Source organism: Bufo gargarizans, chromosome 1, assembly GCF_014858855.1.
Source record: "Bufo gargarizans isolate SCDJY-AF-19 chromosome 1, ASM1485885v1, whole genome shotgun sequence".
Classification (NCBI taxonomy): Eukaryota; Metazoa; Chordata; class Amphibia; order Anura; family Bufonidae; genus Bufo; species Bufo gargarizans.
In genome coordinates this window covers 444881772-444905532 of record NC_058080.1, presented here as the reverse complement: position 1 = coordinate 444905532, position 23761 = coordinate 444881772, and positions in this window count along the sequence as shown.

Sequence of the window (23761 nt, the reverse complement as noted above, 5' to 3'; positions counted from 1 at the left end):
AGCAACAGACTTGGTTTAGTGGCTCACTCAGCCTTCCGCTTCTGCACCCTCCTCATTCTCTCTATCTGCACCCTCTTCACTCTCTGCTGTGTGCATCCCCAAAGACTCCACCACCACCATATCCCCTCTGCTGGAGTCAGAGGAATTATTTTACCATCCATTACAAGACCTTACCGATGCACAGCCATTTTTAGCATCGGATCAGGAAGAGGGGGTATCAACGGTCGCCACCCAGCAGTCTGATGACAGTACCCAGATCAGCCCAAGGAGGGTGGTCCCCACTGTTGCTGCCTACTCTGAGATTTCTAATACCAGTGGTAGTGAAGGTGACCATGATGACATGTCGATGGACGTCACGTGAATTCCCACAAGAGAGGAAGAAGAGGGGAGTTCAGAGGGATAGAAGGAGCAGCAGATAGGGAGGAAAAGGATGAGAAGCAGGCAGAACTTACAGTGCACAGGAGGCAAAAACTGCTAATGTATCTGGAAAGAGCCATCCACCATGCACAGTCACATCTTGCGCTCCCAGGACGCCAGCACATGGCTCCGCAGTGTGAGCTTTTTTAATGTATCAGCTGCTGACAATAGTGCTGCCATCTGCAGCCTGTGCTGTCAACACATAAGTCGCGGTAAGCCCAACACTCACCTAGGGATGACCTCCTTAAGAAGACACCTGGCCTCCCATCACTGAGCCCAGTGGGAGAAACACCATCAGAACCCACAAAGCCACACTCCCGGCGCTCCACGTCCTGCCTCTTCTCCTTCTTCTCTCTCCCCTCTCATTTGTCCTCCACTCCACCTTCCACCGTGCCGTCGTCGAGTTCAAATGGCAAAAGGCAGGCTTCCGTGGCCCAAATGTTCGAGCGAAAAAAGATGATGATGCTGGATAACCCTCTTACTCAATGGCTGACCGCTGGCTTGTCGGAACTGCTAGCCCGCCAACTACTGCCATATAAACTGGTTGACTCGGAGTCCTTTACAAAATTTGTGGCCATTGGCACACAGCAATGGAAGATTCCCAGAACAAAATATTTCCCCCAGAAGGTCATCCTGGAGCTATATGGCAACGTTCAGCGGCAAGTGAATGTATCTCTGACACACAGTGTTGGTGCCAAGATACATCTGACCACAGACACGTGGTCTAGCAAACACAGGCAGGGAAGGTACATAACTTTTACTGCCCACTGGGTGAACCTTTTGACGTCCGTCAAGCATGCAACCCGTGGCACCCGTGTAATTAAAAAAACGGGGGCACATCAAATTTAAAACAAGAGTGCAGGCACACGGTATATAATACACAATATAGTTCAAAGAAGAAAAAAGAATACCGAGATAAGAGCCGCACATCTAAAACAGTATCAAATATATTTAAAGCAACAAGCACGACAAAGAATGGGTTAAAAACATTGTATACAATGGATCCGGGCCATGTGGACCAATCATGTGCACATGCCCCCCTGACTCACCACAGAAGCATGAAAATCCCCCCACATGTACAAATATATAACTGATTAAAGTGCATGAAATCCATCAACAATAAAATAATGAAGAACTGTAATACTTATCATTTAGGATAGCATAGTGGGAGTATGCCTGGTGGTCAGGAAACAAGCCAACCCGTATCGCCAGGCTCTGCTGGCTTCCTCAGGAGTGCCTGTTCCTAAATTGCACATAGGCTCATATATATACAGCCTATGGATTTGGTGTTACCGCCACGGATTGCATGCAGGCCTGCCTCTTCTTCTCCTCCTCCTACTCCATCCTCCGTATCCTCCTCAGCTGACTCCTCCTTTTCCACTGCTTCTTCCACTGCTCCCCTCAAGATCCCCAGAACCTATTTGACGTGCCAGGTGAGATGTTGCCATGCTGTGCTGCGGCTGTTATGCCTGGAAGCAAAGAGCCACACTGGTCCTACACTTCTTTTAGCGTTGCAATCAGTGGCTAACCCTGCTCAATTTGTAAAGTGGTGTGCAACAAAGGTGCCAATCTTATGAGCACGCTGAAACAGGGCAAAATGACACACATTCCGTGCATGGCACACGTCCTGAACTTAGTCATGCACCGATTCGTTGCCAAATACCCCGGGGTCCAGGACGTCTTGCGGCAGACCAGGAAAATCTCTGGCCATTTTAGAAGATCTAACATGGCCATGGCTCACCTTGCCGACGTTTAGAGGTGACACCACCTGCCTGTCAGATGTCTGATTTGTGACTGCCCGATGTGATGGAACTCCACCATGTATATGCTTGATAGGCTGCTCCAGCAGAAACGTGTAGTTAACAACTATCTGTACGAACTCTGCAGCAGGACAGGTTCTGGGGGCCTTGTTTTTTTTACACCGCACCAGTGGCTGCTCATGCAGACTTCTGCGGCCATTTGATGAGATCACCAAACTGGTCAGTTGCAGCCAGGGTGCCATCAGTGACATTGTATCTTACACCTTCTTTCTGGAGCGTGCATTGCGTCGTGTCATTGATCAAGCCGTCGAGGAGCAGGAAGATGAGGAAGTCGCAATGCTGGATGAATTCCCAGGGGGGCTACTACATCTGAGACAAGTCAACAGGAGTCTGAAGAGGAGTCAGAGGAGGATGGTGCCGGGGCGGAGGAGGAGCAAGAAGAGCATGCTGTAAACTTTTCTCGGCTTTCTAGTGTTGTCTGTGGATGGGGGGAGGAGAACGAGGACGACATTATCCTGGACAATGAGCAGGAGCCAGGCCACTCCACCGCTTCCAGTTTAGTGAAAATGGGGGCCTTCATGCTCCAGTGTTTGAAGAAGGACCCCCGTATAAAAAACATAAAGGGCAAGGACCAGTACTGGGTGGCAATGTACTTAGACCCCTGGTACAAACACAAAATGACAGACATGTTACCAGCATCACAGAGGGCTGTCAAAATGCAGCACTTCCAGGCCTTCTTCGAGAAATTCTGCATTCTGCTTTTGCGGGCACTGGCAGAGGAATTTCCACTCACAGTTATTGGTACCAATCCGACAATGCATGCAATAAAAGGGCGGTTTGAAGATGTGTTGGTCACTTCAGATATGAGATCAATCTTTCAGCCAACCCATCAATATCTGTCCTCCGAATCCACCCTCAGGGAACGCCTAGACCGACAGGTGTCCGACTACATTGGGTTAACGACCGATGTGGACGCTCTGAGAAGGGAGGAACCCTTGGACTACTGGGTGTGCAGGTTTGACCAATTGCCAGAGCTGGCACAATTTGCCATGGTACTCTTGACATGCCCCTCATCCAGTGTCCTGGCCGAAAGGACGTTCAGCGCAGCAGTGGGGATCATGACTAATATGCACACTCGCCTAGCTCACGACAGTGTGGACCAGTGATGGACGAACATATGCCGGGACGGTTCGCGGAAGCGATCAAATGTTCGTGAACCGCGGGTCCCATTCATTTTAATGGTAGGCGAGCCTGAAAAAACTTCTGTTCACATTTGCAGCCAAGAAATAATTACTAGAAGTGCACAAATAGTCCCACAACATGGACAGTGACATACCAGATGTATTATTTGAAATTTGCAATCTCCATTCATTATTTTTTTCAATGCAAATTATTGGCAATATAATTTTCGCGTACACGCATGCGCACACCAGTTATAATTATTTTTTCCAATACCGTTTGTCACTGTGTGTAGCAGAGGGAACGCAGCAAAACAGCAAACAAATGTTGCAGTATCCAAATGCACTATATAGAAAGTATATTATTGGTATACACCCCGCTTCTATCAGTTTTTTGGGGGGGGGCGACTGGTATATCACACCAGGTATAATTATTTTTTCCAATACAGTTTGTCACTGTGTGTAACAGAGGGAACGCAGCAAAACCGCAAACAAATGCTGCAGTACCCAAATGCACTATAAAGAAAGTATATTATTGGTATATAACACCCTGCTTCTATCAGTTTTCTTTTGGGGGGGGGGGGCGACTAGTATATCACACCAGTTATAATTATTTTTTCCAATTGCGTTTGTCACTCTGTATAGCTGCAGTATAGGTGCAGAACTGCTCACCACTGCTGCACAATACAAATCCACTATAGTATGCTTTCTATGTTATAATATACTTTTTAAGTGTATTACACCCCTCTGTACTGCACACTTATAAATAGTACACCTATACCAGTCCTTAAAAGGACTTTTGTGGACCTATTTGATAGCGTTTTTGTCCCTAACAGTCTGTCCCTGCTCCACACAGCAACCTTTCCCTACACTGACAAAAGACTGATTGCAAAATGGCGGACAGATCGGGTCTATTTATAAGGTAGGGGGTATGCCCATGTGCTGAAACTTTTCAATGACCAGTCCTGTACCACCTGATGGATGTGTCATGGGTCAAAGTTCTTCACAATGTAAAAGAATATGGCGGGCACAAATATCGCCATATGTTCACATGTTTGGCGAATCGCGAACGAGCAATGTTCGCCGCGAACTGACTGCATGACGAACCGAAAGGCCATCACTAGTGTGGACTACCTCACATTTCTAAAAATGAATGAGGCATGGATCTCGGAGGAATTCAACACATGTGACGAATCAACCCCGTTTAATTGAATTTCCTCATAACAGCCCACAAATATTTGCCAACACCCAGAACAAATGTTTTAGGTAAATACAGCTGCATAAAACGTCTTTTCTGTCCGTTGAATGCCTAATGTTTTAGGCATCGGAGGAACTCAAAACTTTTTTACGCCAAATGAAGGAAACATCATTGTGACCAAACAATTCAATTTTTGTTTCATCTGACCAAAACACAGAAGACCAGAAGTGTTCTTCTTTGTCCAGATGAGCTTTTGCAAAGGTCAAGTGAGCTTTTGTGTGCCTGGTCTGCATCCGTGGAACCCAGCAGTGTGCAGTGTCCGTTGGATTGTCTGCTTTGAGACATTGCCACCAGCAGAGGCAAGATTCACCAGGATGGCCTTGGTGGCGATCCATGGATTCTTTTTCACCTCTCTAACTATCCTCCTGGCCAGAACAGGTGTTACTTTTGGCTTCCGACCACGTCCTCTGAGATTTTCCACAGTGCGGAACATCTTGTATTTTTTGCTCAAATGTAAATAAAAGCTGAGAAATGTTTTTTTTTCTACAATAATGCCTCTTGTACATCGTCTTATTATCTTTTGGGAGACACCTATGTAATTTCCTGCCAAAAAATTACTTGCTGGTTGAATAAAAGTAACTTTAACCCCTTAAGGACTCAGCCCTATTTCACCTTAAGGACTTGGCCATTTTTTGCAAATCTGACCAGTGTCACTTTAAGTGCTGATAACTTTAAAACGCTTTGACTTATCCAGGCCGTTCTGAGATTGTTTTTTCGTCACATATTGTACTTCATGACACTGCAAAAATTGGGTCAAAAAAGTTAATTTTTTTGGATAAAAAAATACCATATTTACCAAAAATTTTGTAAAAATTAGCAAATTTCAAAGTTTCAGTTTCTCTACTTCTGTAATACATAGCAATACCCCCAAAAATGTTGATGACTTTACATTCCCCATATGTCTACTTCATGTTTGCAGCATTTTGGGAATGATATTTTATTTTTTGGGGATGTTACAAGGCTTAGAAGTTTAGAAGCAAATCTTGAAATTTTTCAGAAATTTACAAAAACCCAATTTTTAGGGACCACTACAGGTCTGAAGTCACTTTGCGAGGCTTACATAATAGAAACTGCCCAAAAATGACCCCATTCTATAAACTACACCCCTCAAGGTATTCAAAACTGATTTTACAAACTTCGTTAACCCTTTAGGTGTTGCACAAGAGTTATTGGCAAATGGGGATGAAATTTGAGAATTTCATTTTTTTGCCTAATTTTCCATTTTAACCCATTTTTTCTACTAACAAAGCAAGGGTTAACAGTCAAACAAGACTTTATCTTTATTGCCCTGACTCTGCCGTTTACAGAAACACCCCATATGTGGCCGTAAACTACTGTACGGGCACACAGTAGGGCGTAGAGGGAAAGGTGCGCCGTATGGTTTTTGGAAGGCAGATTTTGCTGGACTGGTTTTTTGACACCATGTCCCATTTGAAGCCCCCCTGATGCACCTCTAGAGTAGAAACTCCATAAAAGTGACCCCATCTAAGAAACTACACCCCTCAAGGTATTCAAAACTGATTTTACAAACTTTGTTAACCCTTTAGGTGTTGGACAAGATTTAATGGAAAATAGAGATACAATTTCAAAATTTCACTTTTTTGGCAGATTTTCCATTTTAATATTTTTTTTCCAGTTACAAAGCAAGGGTTAACAGCCAAAAAAAACTCATTATTTATGGCCCTGATTCTGTAGTTTACAGAAACACCCCATATGTGGTCGTAAACCGCTGTACGGGCACACGGCAGGGCGCAGAAGGAAAGGAATGCCATACGGTTTTTGGAAGGCAGATTTTGCTGGACTGGTTTTTTGACACCATGTCCCATTTGAAGCCCCCCTGATGCACCCCTAGAGTAGAAACTCCATAAAAGTGACCCCATCTAAGAAACTACACCCCTCAAGGTATTCAAAACTGATTTTACAAACTTTGTTAACCCTTTAGGTGTTGCACAAGATTTAATGGAAAATAGAGATACAATTTCAAAATTTCACTTTTTTGGCAGATTTTCCATTTTAATATTTTTTTTCCAGTTACAAAGCAAGGGTTAACAGCCAAAAAAAACTCATTATTTATGGCCCTGATTCTGTAGTTTACAAAAACACCCCATATGTGGTCGTAAACCGCTGTACGGGCACACGGCAGGGCGCAGAAGGAAAGGAATGCCATACGGTTTTTGGAAGGCAGATTTTGCTGGACTGGTTTTTTGACACCATGTCCCATTTGAAGCCCCCCTGATGCACCCCTAGAGTAGAAACTCCATAAAAGTGACCCCATTTTAGAAACTACGGGATAGGGTGGCAGTTTTGTTGGTACTAGTTTAGGGTACATATGATTTTTGGTTGCTCTATATTACACTTTTTTGTGCGGCAAGGTAACAAGAAATAGATTTTTTGGCACCTTTTTATTTTTTGTTATTTACAAAATTCCTCTGACAGGTTAGATCATGTGGTATTTTTATAGAGCAGGTTGTCACGGACGTGGCGATACCTAATATGTATACAATTTTTTTTATTTATGTAAGTTTTACACAATGATTTCATTTTTAAAACAAAAAAAATGTTTTAGTGTCTCCATAGTCTAAGAACCATAGTTTTTTCAGTTTTTGGGCAATTATCTTAAGTAGGGTCTCATTTTTTGCGGGATGAGATGACGGTTTGATTGACACTATTTTGGGGTGCATATGACTTTTTTATCGCTTGCTATTACACTTTTTGTGATGTAAGATGGCAAAAAATGGCTTTTTTTACACCGTTTTTATTTTTATTTTTTTACGGTGGTCATCTGAGGGGTTAGGTCATGTGATATTTTTATAGAGCTGGTCGATACGGACGCGTCGATACCTAATATGTATACTTTTTTATTTTTATTTAAGTTTTACACAATGATTTCATTTTTGAAACAAAAAAAATCATGTTTTAGTGTTTCCATAGTCTAAGAGCCATAGTTTTTTCAGTTTTTGGGCGATTATCTTGGGTAGGGTATGATTTTTGCGGGATGAGATGACGGTTTGATTGGTACTATTTTGGCGTAAATGCGACTTTTTTGATCACTTTTATTACCTTTTTTGGAAGTAAGGTGGGCAAAATTTCAATTTTCTCATAGTTTTTTTTTTTTTTTTTTTATGGCGTTCACCGTGCGGGGAAAGTAACATGACCGTTTTATAGATCAGGTCGTTACGGACGCGGCGATACCTAATATGTGTAGTGTATTTTATTTTTTTTATTTTTATTCAGTGATAAATGTTTTTTTTTTATCTTAACTTTTTTCACTTTTTTTTTACATTTTTTTTGACCCAGACCCACTTGGTTCTTGAAGATCCAGTGGGTCTGATGTCTGTATAATACAGTACTGTACAATATATATTGTACTGTACTGTATTTTACTTACCACTTTGTCTGAACAGATCTCTGCTTTCAGCACAGATCTGTTCAGCACCATGGACAGCAGGATGCCTGAGAAGGCGTCCTGTTGCCATGGGAACCTTCCCCGTCTGCTCAGTAGTGTTCAGAACTTCGCAGACGGGGAAGGGTAAGGACGGGTCTGTCGGGGGGCTGCCTGGGAGCTCTCTCCCTCTCCCATCGGGGGGCTGCAAAGGCACAGCAGCCCCCGATGGGAGAGGGAGGGAGCTCCCTGACCTGTTAACCTTTTCCATACAGCGGTCCGTACGGACCGCTGTATGGAAAGGGTTAAACGGCTGACATCGCATCACCGATGTCAGCCGTTTATACCAGGGTGCCAGCAATGTGCTGGCACCCTGGTATACCCACTAGAAGCCAACGATTATTCAAGGGGAGGCGGGCGGGGGATCGTGATCCCGCCTCCTGCACCGCCCGCCTCCCGCACCTCCCGCACCGCCTGCGACACCCCCCCTGCACCACCCGCCCACATAATATCATTCAGGGGTGCAGGGGGGGTTAATAAAAACTTAATTTCTGGCATTTTAACGTTTGATCCCCGCGGTCAGAGACCGCGGGGATCAGAATCGGCTAAAAGCGCAGCAAACCGCAGGTCTGAATTGACCTGCGGTTTGCTGCGATCGCCGATACGGGGGGGTCACATGACCCCCCTCAGCGTTGTGACAGGATGCCGGCTGAATGATTTCAGCCGAAATCCCGTTCGGATTAACCCTCGGGGCGCCGCAATCTTATTTTAAACTCATGACGTACCGGTACGTCATGGGTCCTTAAGGACTCGGGAACCATGCCGTACCGATACGTCCTAAGTCCTTAAGGGGTTAAGTCAAAATTTGCCAGGGGTATGAATAATTATGGGCAGCACTGTACCTCGAGTCACGTAATCAGAATTTATTTTACGTCAGGTGAATGCCTAATTTTTAAGGCCTGTATTCCCGTGGCCTAAAATAGAATTTTTCTAGGCTCCAACCGGGCATATTTCAGAGAATTTCCCTTTAAGACCCATAAAAATGTCTCCTGATTAAGATACATATTTTTTGTTGTAATTTTTGTCCTTGATCCCCCTCTAGTATGTCACTGTCCATGTTGTGGGACTATTTGTACACTTTTACTTAGTATTTTGTGGCTGCAAATATGAGCTGAAGGTTTTTCAGGTTCGCCTGCCATTAAAGTGAATGGGGCCCGCTGCGAACTTGCGGTTCGCGAACATTTGATCGTGTTCGCGAACAGTCACGGCCGATGTTCGTCCATCACTACCTGTAACTGTCATTAATGGAGGTGTTACATCAATCCAGGCTGACACAATGGGACTATGGCCCTGCTCAAGTCTTTCTTGGCTGTGTAGAAACAGAACAATCTAGGCCTAGGGACTGCTTTAATTTTACCTGCAACATAAAGGTAAAATTGGTTGGTGTTGGCATTGTTGACAATTAATCTGCATATATGGAAATATTTTCAGAAGGACATTAAAGGGGTTGTCTGGGTTCAGAGCTGAACCCGGACATACCTCCATTTTCACCCAGGCAGCCCCCCTGACTTGAACATCGGAGCAGTTCATGCTCTGATGCTCTCCTTTGCCCTGCGCTAAATCGTGCAGGTCAAAGGCATTTTCATGACAAAATGGGCTCTCCATGGGGCTGCCAGGAAGCTCAGTGACGTCAACGGCACTGATGGGTGGGCTTTAGTGCTGCCCTAGCCAGTAAAACGGCTAGGGCAGCGCCAAAGCACGCCTTTCAGAGCCGGTGATGTCACCGAACACACTGCTGGGCAGAAGCCTCCGCCTGGCAATGTGTTATTGTAAACAAAAGAGCCCCTGCCCTGCGCGATCTAGCGCAGGGCAAGGGAGCACATCGGAGCCTGGGTGAAAATATGGGTATGTCCGGGTTCAGCTTTGAACCCGGACAACCCCTTTAAAAAGAAATTGGAGTTCTGAAGATAAATGTGAAATTTTATATGACTGAACCATGCTTTTTGTTAGGTGCCTGAGAATTTAACTTTAAGAATAGTTCTTTTCAACTATGGAATATCTTTGTAATCTAAAAATGATTGTACTGTTTCTTCTATAGGACATAATGACTATTTGTTTGAAACTACTTTGTTATATAGCATGTAAACATAATTTAGAAATAAATATAATTTTGTGGACATGCAGTAAATTAGGGAATGTTATAATTAAGTAAAAGTAATTTAGCAAAATGAAAACTAGGTCATATTTTAATTGCATTACAGTTTATCTTAATTATGAAAATGCCAGCAGGAGCCATAGAAGGAAAACAGTTTTTTCATGCGCATTAGTTTAGTAGGACAAATAGCATGGTATTCAAAAGTTTGAGTTCAGTAAAAATTAAAATAATAATAATAGCTACCATATCTACAGTGCATATACGAAACTCCTTAATAATGTACATAACAGGGCCAGGAGATTATACTATATTTCTCAAAGAGATTAGCATACTGCTTGCTTATAATGAAATGTGCTCTTCAAAGTTATCAATCCAAAATGGCTTCATTTAATTTAAGGATCAAACTATGTTCACCAATGGTTCCACTGCAGTGACAAAAAATAGGTGTGAGAAGGAACCCTCTACCACACGTCTTCATAACATCCCTAGCAATTAACTTTGAAGTAGACAGAGCCCTCACTGAGTGTCTACTATCATTTGAAGCCAGAAAGGATCAAGGTGCTACAAATCATACGCATGTGACATGACCTCCCCAACTGTGATTGTACCCTAATAGGGGAACATTAGGGGAATGCTTTTTACCAAATACTCCACTTGACTGACATAGGAAAATAAAGATTCTGATCCAATCTGGATAAAGTTTGATGAGAGATGGAATAACATAACATTGTCTGCCGTGGGATTCCCAACCCGCCATGTAAATAATGTAAATAATTAATAAAATCACAAGAAGCTATCAAGCCCTTTTCAGAACTTCATCGGTATGTTTTGGATAAATGTATAGGACAATTAGAATATTAGTAACATTATACACTCACCTAAAGAATTATTAGGAACACCTGTTCTATTTCTCATTAATGAGATTATCTAGTCATCCAATCACATGGCAGTTGCTTCAATGCATGTAGGGTTGTGGTCCTGGTCAAGACAATCTCCTGAACTCCAAACTGAATGTCAGAATGGGAAAGAAAGGTGATTTAAGCAATTTTGAGCGTGGCATGGTTGTTGGTGCCAGACGGGCCGTTCTGAGTATTTCGCAATCTGCTCAGTTACTGGGATTTTCACGCACAACCATTTCAAGGGTTTACAAAGAATGGTGTGAAAAGGGAAAAACTTCCAGTATGCGGCAGTCCTGTGGGCGAAAATGCCTTGTTGATGCTAGAGGTCAGAGGAGAATGGGCCGACTGATTCAAGCTGATAGAAGAGCAACATTGACTGAAATAACCACTCGTTACAACCAAAGTATGCAGCAAAGCATTTGTGAAGCCACAACACGCACAACCTTGAGGCGGATAGGCTACAACAGCAGAAGACCCCACCGGGTACCACTCATCTCCACTACAAATAGGAAAAAGAAGCTACAATTTGCACAAGCTCACCAAAATTGGACTGTTGAAGACTGAAAAAAATGTTTCTTGAACATGACAATGAGTTCACTGTACTAAAATGGCCCCCACAGTCACCAGATCTCAACCCAATAGAGAATCTGTGGGATGTGGTGGAACAGGAGCTTCATGCCCTGGATGTGCATCCCTCAAATCTCCATCAACTGCAAGATGCTATCCTATCAATATGGGCCAACATTTCTAAAGAATGCTATCAGCACCTGGTTGAATCAATGCCACGTAGAATTAAGGCAGTTCTGAAGGCAAAAGGGGGTCCAAGGTATTAGTATAGTGTTCCTAATAATTCTTTAGGTGAGTGTATATGGAACATAATTGGAATATAAATCTGGCCTCTGAATCTACTTCAGATTTGGAACAGTTAACCCTTTGAGGAACATAAGATTACCGTCATCAATATAAAAATAATTATATTTTTTTTGCTTAAAAATGTATTTGAACAATAAATAAAGCTAGATTCATTTGTTGATAAGAACTAATATTTTGACTCAAACAAAAAAAAAAAAAATTAAGTTCTTTATCAGATGATGCAGGCAATTAAAAACATGGGACAAATACGTCCCGTGGTCGGTCCTCAAAGGGTTAAAAGGGATTGACCTATGGATCAGGGCACTGACTCCTCTGCATATGTCAAGTAGGTACCTACTCCAGTAAACTGGGGTAAAATTTGCCTGATGTGTATGCAAGCTAGGGGCTTGCATAGATTTCAGTTCTGGCTCATAAACAGTCTTAAATGTGCTACAATTATTAAGTCATGTGTCTCTTAAAGGGATTTTCCAAGTTCTATTAATGGATAACCTATCTTCAGGATAGGTGATCAATCTCAGATCAGTGGGTAATTGGTAACCCATCAATCAGCTGTTCTTTGCAGCTGCCAGAAAAAGCACAGTGGATAGAGCTGGAGGCATACAGCTGTATCTACTGTGTAGGGGCCATGCCTGGTCACTGCACATCAGCTCCCATGCAGTTTGACGGTATGGCCACTACATAGTGGATAGAAATTTCTGCTTCTCACTCCGTATGCTGTATTTTTTTCTGGGGGTAGGACGTCCAATCAATATGATATTCCTAAAGATGGGTTATCAAACTCTAGAACCTGTAAAACCCTTTTAAGGATTGTGGCACATCTAATAGAGATGGCCTTGCGGTTCGCGAGCATATGGCGATATTCGCGCCCGCCATATTCTTTTACATTGTGAAGAACTTTGACCCGTGACACATCCATCAGGTGGTACAGGACAGCCAATTGAAAAGTTTCAGCACATGGACATACCCCCTACCTTATAAATAAACCTGATCTGGCCGACATTTTACATTCAGTCTTTTGCCAGTGTAGGGAGAGGTTGCTGTGTGGAGCAGGGACAGACTGTTAGGGACACCAAATGCTAGCTAATAGGTCCACAAAAGTCCTTTTAAGGACTGGTAAAGGTGTGCTATCGATAGGTGTGCAGTGCAGAGGGGTGTAATACACTTGTAATGTACTTTCTAACATAGAAAGCATATTATAGTATATTTGTATTGTGCAGCAGTGGTGGTGACCGGTGACCTGTTCCTGTTCTGCAGCGATACTGCAGCTACACAGTGACAGGCGCAGTTACAGAAAATTATTATAACTGGTGTGATATACCAGTGGCCCACAAAAACGACTGATTGAAGCGGGGTGTTATATACCAATATATTTTCTATATAGTGTATTTAGGTACTGCAGCATTTGTTTGCTGTTTTGCTGCATTCCCTCTGCTACACACAGTGACAAACGGTACTGGAAAAAATTATTATAAATGGTGTGATATGCCAGTCGCCCCCAAAAACAGCTGATAGAAGCGGGGTGTTATATACCAATATACTTTCTTTATAGTTTATTTGGGTACTGCAGCATTACCAGACTTGGTTGAGTGGCTCACTCAGCCTTTCGCCTTTGCACCCCCTGATCCTCTCTATCTGCACCCTCTTCACTTTCTGCTGTGACCACCCCCAAAGACACCACCACCACCATATCCCCTCCGCTTGAGGCACAGGAATTATTTTCCTATACATTACAAGACATTTCCGATGCACAGCCATTCTTGGCATCAGATCAGGAAGAGGAGGTAGCAACGCTGCCTACTTCGAGATCTCTAATGTTAGTGGTGGGGAAGATGACGTTGATGATAACGTGTCGGTGCCCAAAAGAGAGTAAGAGGAGGGGAGTTCAGAGGGAGAGACGGAGCAGCAGATAGGGAGGAGAAGCAGACAGAACTTACATTGCACAGGAGTCAAAAAGCAGACTACAAATGTATCAGGAGCGAGCCATCTACCATGCATGGTCACATCTGGTGCTCCCAGGACGCCGGCACATGGCTCCGCAGTAAGGGCTTTTTTTTTACGTGTCCGCTGCTAACAATAGTGTTGCCATCTGCAGCCTTTGCTGTCAAAACATAAGTCGCGGTAAGCCAAATACTCACCTAGGGATGACTGCCTTAAGAAGGCACCTGGCCTCCCATCACCGAGCCCAGTGGGAGCAAAGCTGTCAGATTCCACAAAGCCACACTCCTGGTGCTCCACGTCCTGCCTCTTCTCCTTTTCCACTCTCCTCCCAATTGTCCTCCACTCCACCTTACACCGTGCCATCCTCACGTTTATCTGGCAAAAGGCAGGCTTCGGTGGCCCAAATCTTCGAGCGTAAAAAGATGATGACGCAGGATAACCCTCTTGCCCAATGGTTGACCGCTGGCTTGTCGGAACTGCTAGCCTGCCAACTACTGCCATATAAGTTGGTGGACTCGGAGGCCTTTAGAAAATTTGTGGCCATTGAAACACCACAATGGAAGGTCCCAGGAAGGAAATATTTCTCCCAGAAAGGAATCCCAGAGCTATATGGCCACGTTTAGCGGCAAGTGAATGTATCTCTGGCACACAGTGTCAGTGCCAAGATACATCTGACCACAGACACGTGGTCTAGCAAACACGGTCAGGGAAGGTACATAACTTTTACTGCCCACTGGGTGAACCTTCAGACGGCCGTCAAGCATGCAACTTCTGGCACCGGTGTAGATTTCGTGTTACCGCCACGGATTGCATGCAGGCCTGCCTCTTCTTCTCCTCCTCCTCCTACTCCATCCTCCCTCTCCTCCTATGCCGACTCCTCCTTTTCCACTGCTACCGTCTCTTCCGCTGCGCCCCCCAAGATCCCCAGAACCTATTCGACGTGCCAGGTGAGATGTTGCCATGCTGTGCTGCATCTGTTGTGCCTGGAAGCCAAGAGCCACACGAGTCCTGCACTCTTTTCAGCTTTGCGTTCACAGGCAGATCAGTGCAGTGCAGACCAGCCTGCTCAATTTGACAGTTGGTAATGTGTTGTGCGACAACGGTGCCAATCTGCTGAGCAAGTTGAAACAGGGCAAAATGACACTTGTGCCGTGCATGGCACATGTCCTGAACTTAGTCGTGCAGCGATTTGTTGCCAAATACCCCGGGGTCCAGGACGTCTTGTGGCAGGCCAGGAAAATCTCGGGCCATTTCAGAAGATCTTACATGGACATGGCTCGCCTTGCTGACCTTCAGCGGTGACACAACCTGCCCGCCAGACGTCTGATTTGTGACTACCCGACGCAATGGAACTCAACCTTGTATATGCTTGATAGGCTGCTCCAGCAGAAACGTGCAGTTAATGACTACCTGTACGAACTCTGCAGCAGGACAGGTTCTGGGGAGCTTGTTTTTTTTTCACTGCGCCAGTGGCTGCTCATGTGCGACGTATGCAGACTCCTGCGGCCATTTGATGAGATCACCAAACTGGTCAGTCGCAGCCAGTGCGCCATCAGTGACATTGTATCTTACGCCTTCTTTCTGGAGCGTGCATTGTGTTGTGTCATCGATCAAGCTGTCGAGGAGCAGGAGCTGGAAGATGAGGAAGTCACAATGGTGGAGGAATTCCCAGGGGGGCTACTCCATCTGAAACAAGTCAACAACAGGAGTCTGAAGAGGAGTCAAAGGAGGACGGTGCTGGAGCGGAGGGGGAGCAAGAAGAGCATGCTTTAAACGTTTCTGGGATCCCTGGTGCTGTCCGTGCATGGGGGGAGGAGAACGAGGACGACATTATCCTGGATAAGTGAGCAGGACATAGATAAAAAATAGGTCAGCACTACTCACTACTGTGAGTAGTGCTGACCTATTTTTTATCTATGTCAATGAAGGTCTGAGGACATGCATGCTCACCTAGCATAGTTTTTTTATATCTATGCTGGAGATCGTGGGAGGAGAAAAATGGATACACCAAAAAGTCTACTCTACACCAGTGAACAGATTTCGCACATTCTGAGCGGGAGTGATGATGAGGGAGCATTTTTGAACAAACCCACAGTGGATCTGATTAAACGTAAATATGAAATGGAAAAAAAACAGCTTATTAATACCGAACTTCACCTGTCCACACTAAGGGAGTATTATAAGGCTGAACGCATACCGAGAGGACTAAGGACGCATTTGAGACCAATTCTGTTTCCTAACAATCCGGAGTTTCTGACTAAATTCGCCTTTTTAGCGGATAGATTTTCCATGGACATGATGCTATTAAATATGGACTTTTTACAACAAGATCTGTTAAAAATACAAGTAAGAATAATAGAACATGAACGACAACTACAATCCCTACAAACTGAACAGGAATACCAAATAGTAAAAGAACGGATGGAACAAGATCTAAAGAAGTACCGAGATAATATTGAGACAACAAAGAGACAAAAATGGAGTAGGGACCAAGACGACTATAGTAAAGGAAGTATCTACAAAACAATAATAACAAATAGGAACAGAAATCCAAGGTCTCAAAGAAAATTCAAGACACAAATATCAAGACCTAATCGTGGGAACTTGACAGATACAGAGTCTTCAGGGGAACAAAGTGAAGCTTTTTTTAGGAGAAAGAACAAGAGAAGCACACGGAGAGGGGGATGAAAATGCCGGCGCCAGGGACAAGGGAGAGGAAGGAGTGAGAGTCACACGATCGAAAAGGCCACCAACGGGCTCCAGATTCACCAGGAAATGAATGAGGAAGTTGATAACACTCTAGTGGTAAATATCTCCTCTTGTGAACTATCTAGAGATGAAATGTTGCTTTTGAATAGGGGACTAACCTTCAGTCCAGAAATAGAGATTGACTGGTTCTAAGTGGAAATGGACCTGCATAATTTCTTTAGGCGTATCAAACTGAAGGTGCACTTCAGTGAAATGGCGCCTACAGGTGATAAGATGAAAAATACAGAAGGAGGTCCTGTCGTTGAAGAGTGTGGGCCTTTTCCTCAAAAGTGACTTTCAACCGCCTGTATACAACAAAGCTATTGAGACCTTAGTCTCCCTTGTCAGACTGGAGATTGAAAAACTTAAGAGATCAAAGGTATATCCAAATATCACCAATCTGACAAGGGGAGAGAAAGTAGCATTAAAATCCCTAAAAAATAGGAGGGAAATTACAATCAAAACGGCGGATAAGGGAGGAGCCACCGTGGTGATGGACACGGATAAGTATAAAATGGAGGTGATGAGACAAGTTAATGATAAGGAGGTATACAAACCTTTAAATAGTGATCCAAAATGGATCATTATACGTAAGATTAGGCTGTTGGCGGATAGTGCTTTTGCGAATGACCTGATCGATGTCAATCTACATACTTATCTCGTGCCACAGAACCCGGTGACTCCTCTCTTATATATCCTCCCTAAGATACACAAAGGGTTGAAAGACCCGCCAGGACGCCCCATTGTGTCCGGCATGGGGTCAGTCTTTTCCAATGCTGCAACTTTTTTAGATAAAATCCTAAGATGTTATGCAATGAAAGCCAAATCCTATGTAAAGGATACTACGGATTTTCTGTTAAAAATTGATGCACTAGAATTTCAAGAGGGAGATTTTTTGGTTTCATTCGATGTAACCAGCCTCTATACCAGTATTGATCACGAACTGGGATTGGAGGCAGTTAAATGGGCCCTAGAGAGGTCAGATTATGGGTCTGACACCAAATCATTTTTAATCTCCCTACTTGAAATTCTACTGTATCATAATTATTTTTTGTTTGATGATATGTTTTATGAGCAATGTCGGGGCACCGCGATGGGGTCCAACGTGGCCCCGACATATGCAAATATATACATGTCAAAAATTGAGGAAACGTCTATATACCCATCCACCCTCTACAGTAATGTGAGGGGGTGGATGCGGTATATAGACAATATTTTCCTTATATGGAATGGTACGGAAGAAAAGTTACAGGAATTTCATGATTATATTAATCAGTTGCACGATCAATTGAGATTTACAAAGGTGTATTCAGCGCAATCATTACAATTTCTGGATACGTTGGTTTATGTAAGGGAAGGCAATTTGGAAACCGATCTCTTTATTAAGCCAACGGACAGGAACAGCATGTTATGCTATGATAGTGCTCATCCCAGGAGGTCAGTAGAATCTTTACCGTTTAGCCAGTTCTTACGAGCAAGAAGAATAGTGTCAGAAGAGAGTCTAGTAGATGATAGATTGAAAAAAATGGGACAAAGATTTAGGGATAGGAAATACCCCAAAAAATTGATAGATAGACACCTAGAAAAAGCCAGGAATAGTAACCGACAGCAACTATTAATCAACACAATGAAGAGGGAAGAACCAAAAATAAATAGGATCCCATTTGTATCCACTTATAGTAAAATGAGCAATCGCATCTCAGGCATACTGAGGCATAACTGGCACATACTGACGCATTCCTTTCCTAAGGTTATTGAATTTCAATCCCCTCCACTGATGTCATATAAGAGGCTCAGAAATCTCAAGGATAGCCTGACATCAGCTGATGTTAAAATCAAGAAAAAGGAGGTTGGTAGAAGGGGCTGTTACCCTTGCTTGGGTTGCTGTAATTGAGGCAGCTTAATCAAGGGAGACTCCTTCTGCCACCCTCAAATGGGGAAGAAATATGACATTAAAGGACACTATACATGCAATACAGACTTTGCCATTTATAGCTTGCAATGCCCGTGTGGTCTTCTCTATATAGGAGAGACGACACAGCCCTGTAAAAACAGGATTAACCAACATCGGTACACTATACGTAAGCTATTAGCTAAAAAATAAAAATAAAAAGAAAGAAGTCAGCAAAATCAAGGAAGCGATGATGAAGCAGAATTACCAGTGCCTGAACACTTTTGGAAATATAGGCATAATGTCTCTCAATTGAGATTTAGGATTATTGATAATGTCCCAACTTTAAGGAGAGGTGGAGATAGGGAGAAGCTGCTAAAACAAAAAGAACTAAGATGGATCCACGAGTTGGAGACATTAGAGCCGAAGGGCCTTAATAGGGAATTTAAGGTGGGTTCCCTTTTCTGACTCCAGATCAGGTTGTGCGTAAATGTGTTTCAAATACCAGGCTAAGAAGCCAGTTTTTAATACATATGTATATATGAATATATTTAAACTCCTGCCTGTGCCCATATCTCCATTTTTATGTTGATAGTTCACCTAAAAAAAATATTTTCCTTTTGTCTTAGATTCTGTTTGGACAAACATGCTGTGGGAGAACCGTCTTCTTATCTTCATGATGCCTTTTCGAGTGAAAGACCCATGATTGATGGGTTAAAAGGGGATCCAGTCATATATACCCTTTAATGACGATGTGGGGTTGTCAAGGTTTGCACCATATACAATATAACCTTAGAGTGATGTATATAGTAAATGGAGACTGTTACTAAAAGGGTCCACTTGCGTGATAATCCATATAGCTTGAGAACTTTTTTCTAATAAGTAATCGAGTGAAATGGTACTGGAGGTATATCTAGAAGTAACAGGTTTTCGCCATAAAAAATCTTTTTAGGGAGACTGTGAGGGAATGTGGGCGACACCGCCAATGGTGGGGTAGCCTTACATTCCCTTACTTAAACTCCCACATAGAATGAATGACAGTACGAGGCTGGATGGGTTGGCGTACTGAGGGTTAATCACCCCATGAACGCTTACCCTATATATCGATCACTGGATGAATGGTGGCAGACCTATATGCATAGCCTCTGAATAAAATACCATGATATTCACTCTAAAGATAGGGCGATATGATACAATAGAGATTAAAAGAATGTATCAGTGGCCCAGTTAGTAGCAGCCTCCATAAGATAGGTAATGCATTAGAATGGCATAATTAATGGCCTGACTAAATGTCGATTAGAGTGTGGTGGATACCAGACAACCCACGGCGTTTAATTAGGGGTCTCATCAGTAATCCTGCATAACTGTGTTAAAAACTGTGATATATAGTATCACTGGGCCCTGGCATTTGATGGCATTTAGATTAGAGATTGAATAGAACGGAGTATGATCATGTGATAGCGCGTCATCGGAGCGACGTGATCACATGACCAGGAAGTGGGGCATAATCTGATGGAGATGCGCAGAGAAGGGCGGAAGTGATTACGCGCATGCGCAGATCATACACAGAGACGCGGAAGCCTCGTGTTGTAATGGGAGGACATCGATATGCACCTGTGTAGAGGACGTGACGGCGTCTCCTGCAGCATGGTGAAACAGGGGAGCAAAGAATGAAAGTATGTTATTAGGGATTATGGAGTGGGCAATATGTAAATGTTTGTAAGAAGCAAAGAGGGGGTTAAAGGGTAGGGCTCAGCAGTAACCAATGCGGAGCCAGGGGACTGTATTTAATGTTCACTGTGTCATTTGTGTAATGGGAGCTTGACAAAGACCATTAGGTTGAAACGTTGCTACACAAGGTGTAATAAAGAAATTGATTGGAATCCCTCTGGAGTGCCGTGGCTTATTCAACATTATCTACTAAGGATAATGAGCAGGAGCCATGCCACTCCACAGCTTCCAGTTTAGTGCAAATGGGGGCCTTCATGCTCCAGTGCTTGAAGAGGGACCCCCGTATAAAAAACATAAAGGGCAAGGACCATTACTGGATGCCAACGTACTTAGACCCCGGGTACAAACACAAAATGGCGGAAATGTTACCACCATCACAGAGGGCTGTCAGACTGCAGCATTTCCAGGCCTTGCTTCGAGAAATGCTGCATTCTGCTTTTGCGAGCGCTTGCAGAGGAATTTCCACTCACAGAGAAATAGTTGTGGGTACCAATCCAACAGCGCATGGAAGAAGGGGGCGGTTTGAAGATGTGTTGGTACACTTCAGATATGAGATCATTCTTGCAGCCAACCCATCTACATCCGTCCTCCGGATCCAGCCTCAGGGAACGCCTAGACCGACAGGTGTCCTGACTACATCGGGTTAACGGCCGATGTGGATGCTCTGAGAAGCCATGAACCCCTGGACTACTGGGTGTGCAGGCTTGACCTGTGGCCAGAGCTGGCACAATTTGCCATGGAACTGTTGGCTTGCCCCTTGTCCAGTGTCCTGTCCGAAAGGACGTTCAGCGCAGCAGGCGGGATCGTGACCGATAAGCTCACTCGCCTAGCTCACGACAGTGTGGACTACCTCACATTTCTAAAAATGAATGATCTCGGAGGAATTCAACACATGTGACGAGTTGACCATGTTTGATTGAAATTCCTTATGACAGCCCACAAATATCCGCCACCACCCAGAACAAATCACGGTCCGTGTCTTAGGTAAATACAGCGGTATAAAAGGCCTTTAATGTCCGTTGAATGCCTAAATTTTGGGGCCTGTACTGGCCGACAGTTACATTTTTATCCTGTGACCACCTAATGTACCTCCAGCCACAGAATCCAAAGTTCTCTGCAATCAGGTGAACACCGATTGGCAAATTTTGGGGGCCTGTACTGGCCTACAGTTACATATTTATCCTGTGACCGCCTAATGTCCCTCCAGCCACAGAATACAAAGTTGTTTGCTATCAGGTGAACGCCTATTGGCTAATTTTTGGGGGCCTGTACTGGCCTACAGTTACATATTTATCCTGTGACCGCCTAATGTCCCTCCAGCCACAGAATCCTACAAAGTTGTGTGCTGTCAGGTGAATGCCTATTGACTATTTTTGGGGGTCTGTACTGGAGTGGCAAGTTCTCACAACAATACTTAGTGCACCAATCACTAATATCTCATGAGACCTTATAAAATGTGAAGTGTGTACCGCGAAAAAATAAAAAAAATTTAAACAATCGATCTGCATATACAGCGATTGTTATAACATGCATGTGAAATATAATCAAATAAACTGCTTTAATGTCAATTACTTATAGTGATCAGAAATTCTTCCTCAACATCGCAAAAATTGCTGCTAACCATCTTTTCTGATCGCATCCAACTTCGGTCTGGTGGAAACCCAGTTGCTGTAGTAAGCGGCGCATATTTTGCGCACCAGCATAGGCGAAAATTACATTGCCAATATTTTGCATTTAAGAAAATAATGAATGGAGATTGCAAATTCAAATAATACATCTGGAATGTCACTCTCCATGTTGTGGGACTATTTGTGCACTTCTAGTAAGTATTTGGTGGCTGCAAATATGACATGAAGGTATTCCAGGTTCGCTTGCCTTTAAAGTGAATGAAAGTGAACAATTGATTGCTTTCGCGGACTGTCCTGTCCGATGTTCGTTCATCACTAACATCTAACGCCAGAAAGCCACAGTCAATAATTACAACAAGAGGAATGAGGGTCCTGCTTGCAAGAGATTACAAGGGTAAAAGTGCTTGTACAATGGTCCAGCCATCTTGGGAAAATAGGAGAGTAGATATAAAGCTGCATGAGCCAGTCACCAGAAGGTATCTGTAGTGCATGGGTGCGGTGGAGAGTTTGCTTGAGGATCAGGTTCAGGAACTGATGATAAATGGGCTGTATATGGAGAGGAATTAGATCAAGGGACATGATAGGCCACCCTAAAAAGATGTGTTTTTAGGGAGCACCTTAAACTGTGTATATTGCGATTTAACCTAATTTATTAGGGTTGGGCATTCCAGACAACTGGTGAAGCTTGGGAAAAGTCTTGGAGTGAGAGATTAGGATTAGAGTAGATGTCAGTTGTAAATCCTTTGCAGAGCGTAGAGTGTATATATATATATATATATACTAATAAAAGCCCTGTGTGCATGCTCAGGGCTGGTGTCCGTGTGTGTGTGCCAATAATTGAAGTGCGCATGCACGGCATGCCGTCCAATCACAGCCACCTCCTCTCTCGACTTTGCCCCAAGTCACCCCCTTGCTCTCAGCTCCCACAGACTGCGCAATCACATGACCCCGCACTTACCCCTCAGCAGGCAGCAGTCTCCTTAGCACGGTGCCCATGTCTGCGCGTGCCCCCTATATAACGCAAGTGTGAGCATAAATGTTTTTGGAGAAGATATCAACAGTTAACCACTTCAGCCCCGCTAGGTGAAACCCCCTTCATGACCAGAGCACTTTTTACACTTCGGCACTACACTCCTTTCACCGTTTATCGCTCGGTCATGCAACTTACCACCCAAATGAATTTTACCTCCTTTTCTTCTCACTAATGGAGCTTTCATTTGGTGGTATTTTATTGCTGCTGACATTTTTACTTTTTTTGTTATTAATCAAAATGTAACGATTTTTTTGCCAAAAAATGACATTTTTCACTTTCAGCTGTAAAATTTTGCAAAAAAAACGACATCCATATATAAATTTTTCACCAAATTTATTGTTCTACATGTCTTTGATAAAAAAAAAATGTTTGGGCAAAAAAAAAAATGGTTTGGGTAAAAGTTATAGCGTTTACAGACTATGGTACAAAAATGTGAATTTCCGCTTTTTGAAACAGCTCTGACTTTCTGAGCACCTGTCATGATTCCTGAGGTTCTACAATGCCCAAACAGTAGAAAAACCCCACAAATGACCCCATTTCGGAAAGTAGACACCCTAAGGTATTCGCTGATGGGCATAGTGAGTTCATAGAACTTTTTATTTTTGTCACAAGTTAGCGGAAAATGATGATGATTTTTATTTTTATTTTTTTTCTTACAAAGTCTCATATTCCACTAACTTGCGACAAAAAATAAAAAATTCTAGGAACTCGCCATGCCCCTCACGGAATACCTTGGGGTGTCTTCTTTCCAAAATGGGGTCACTTGTGGCGTAGTTATACTGCCCTGGCAATTTAGGGGCCCAAATGTGTGAGAAGTACCTTGCAATCAAAATGTGTAAAAAATGGCCTGCAAAATCTGAAAGGTGCACT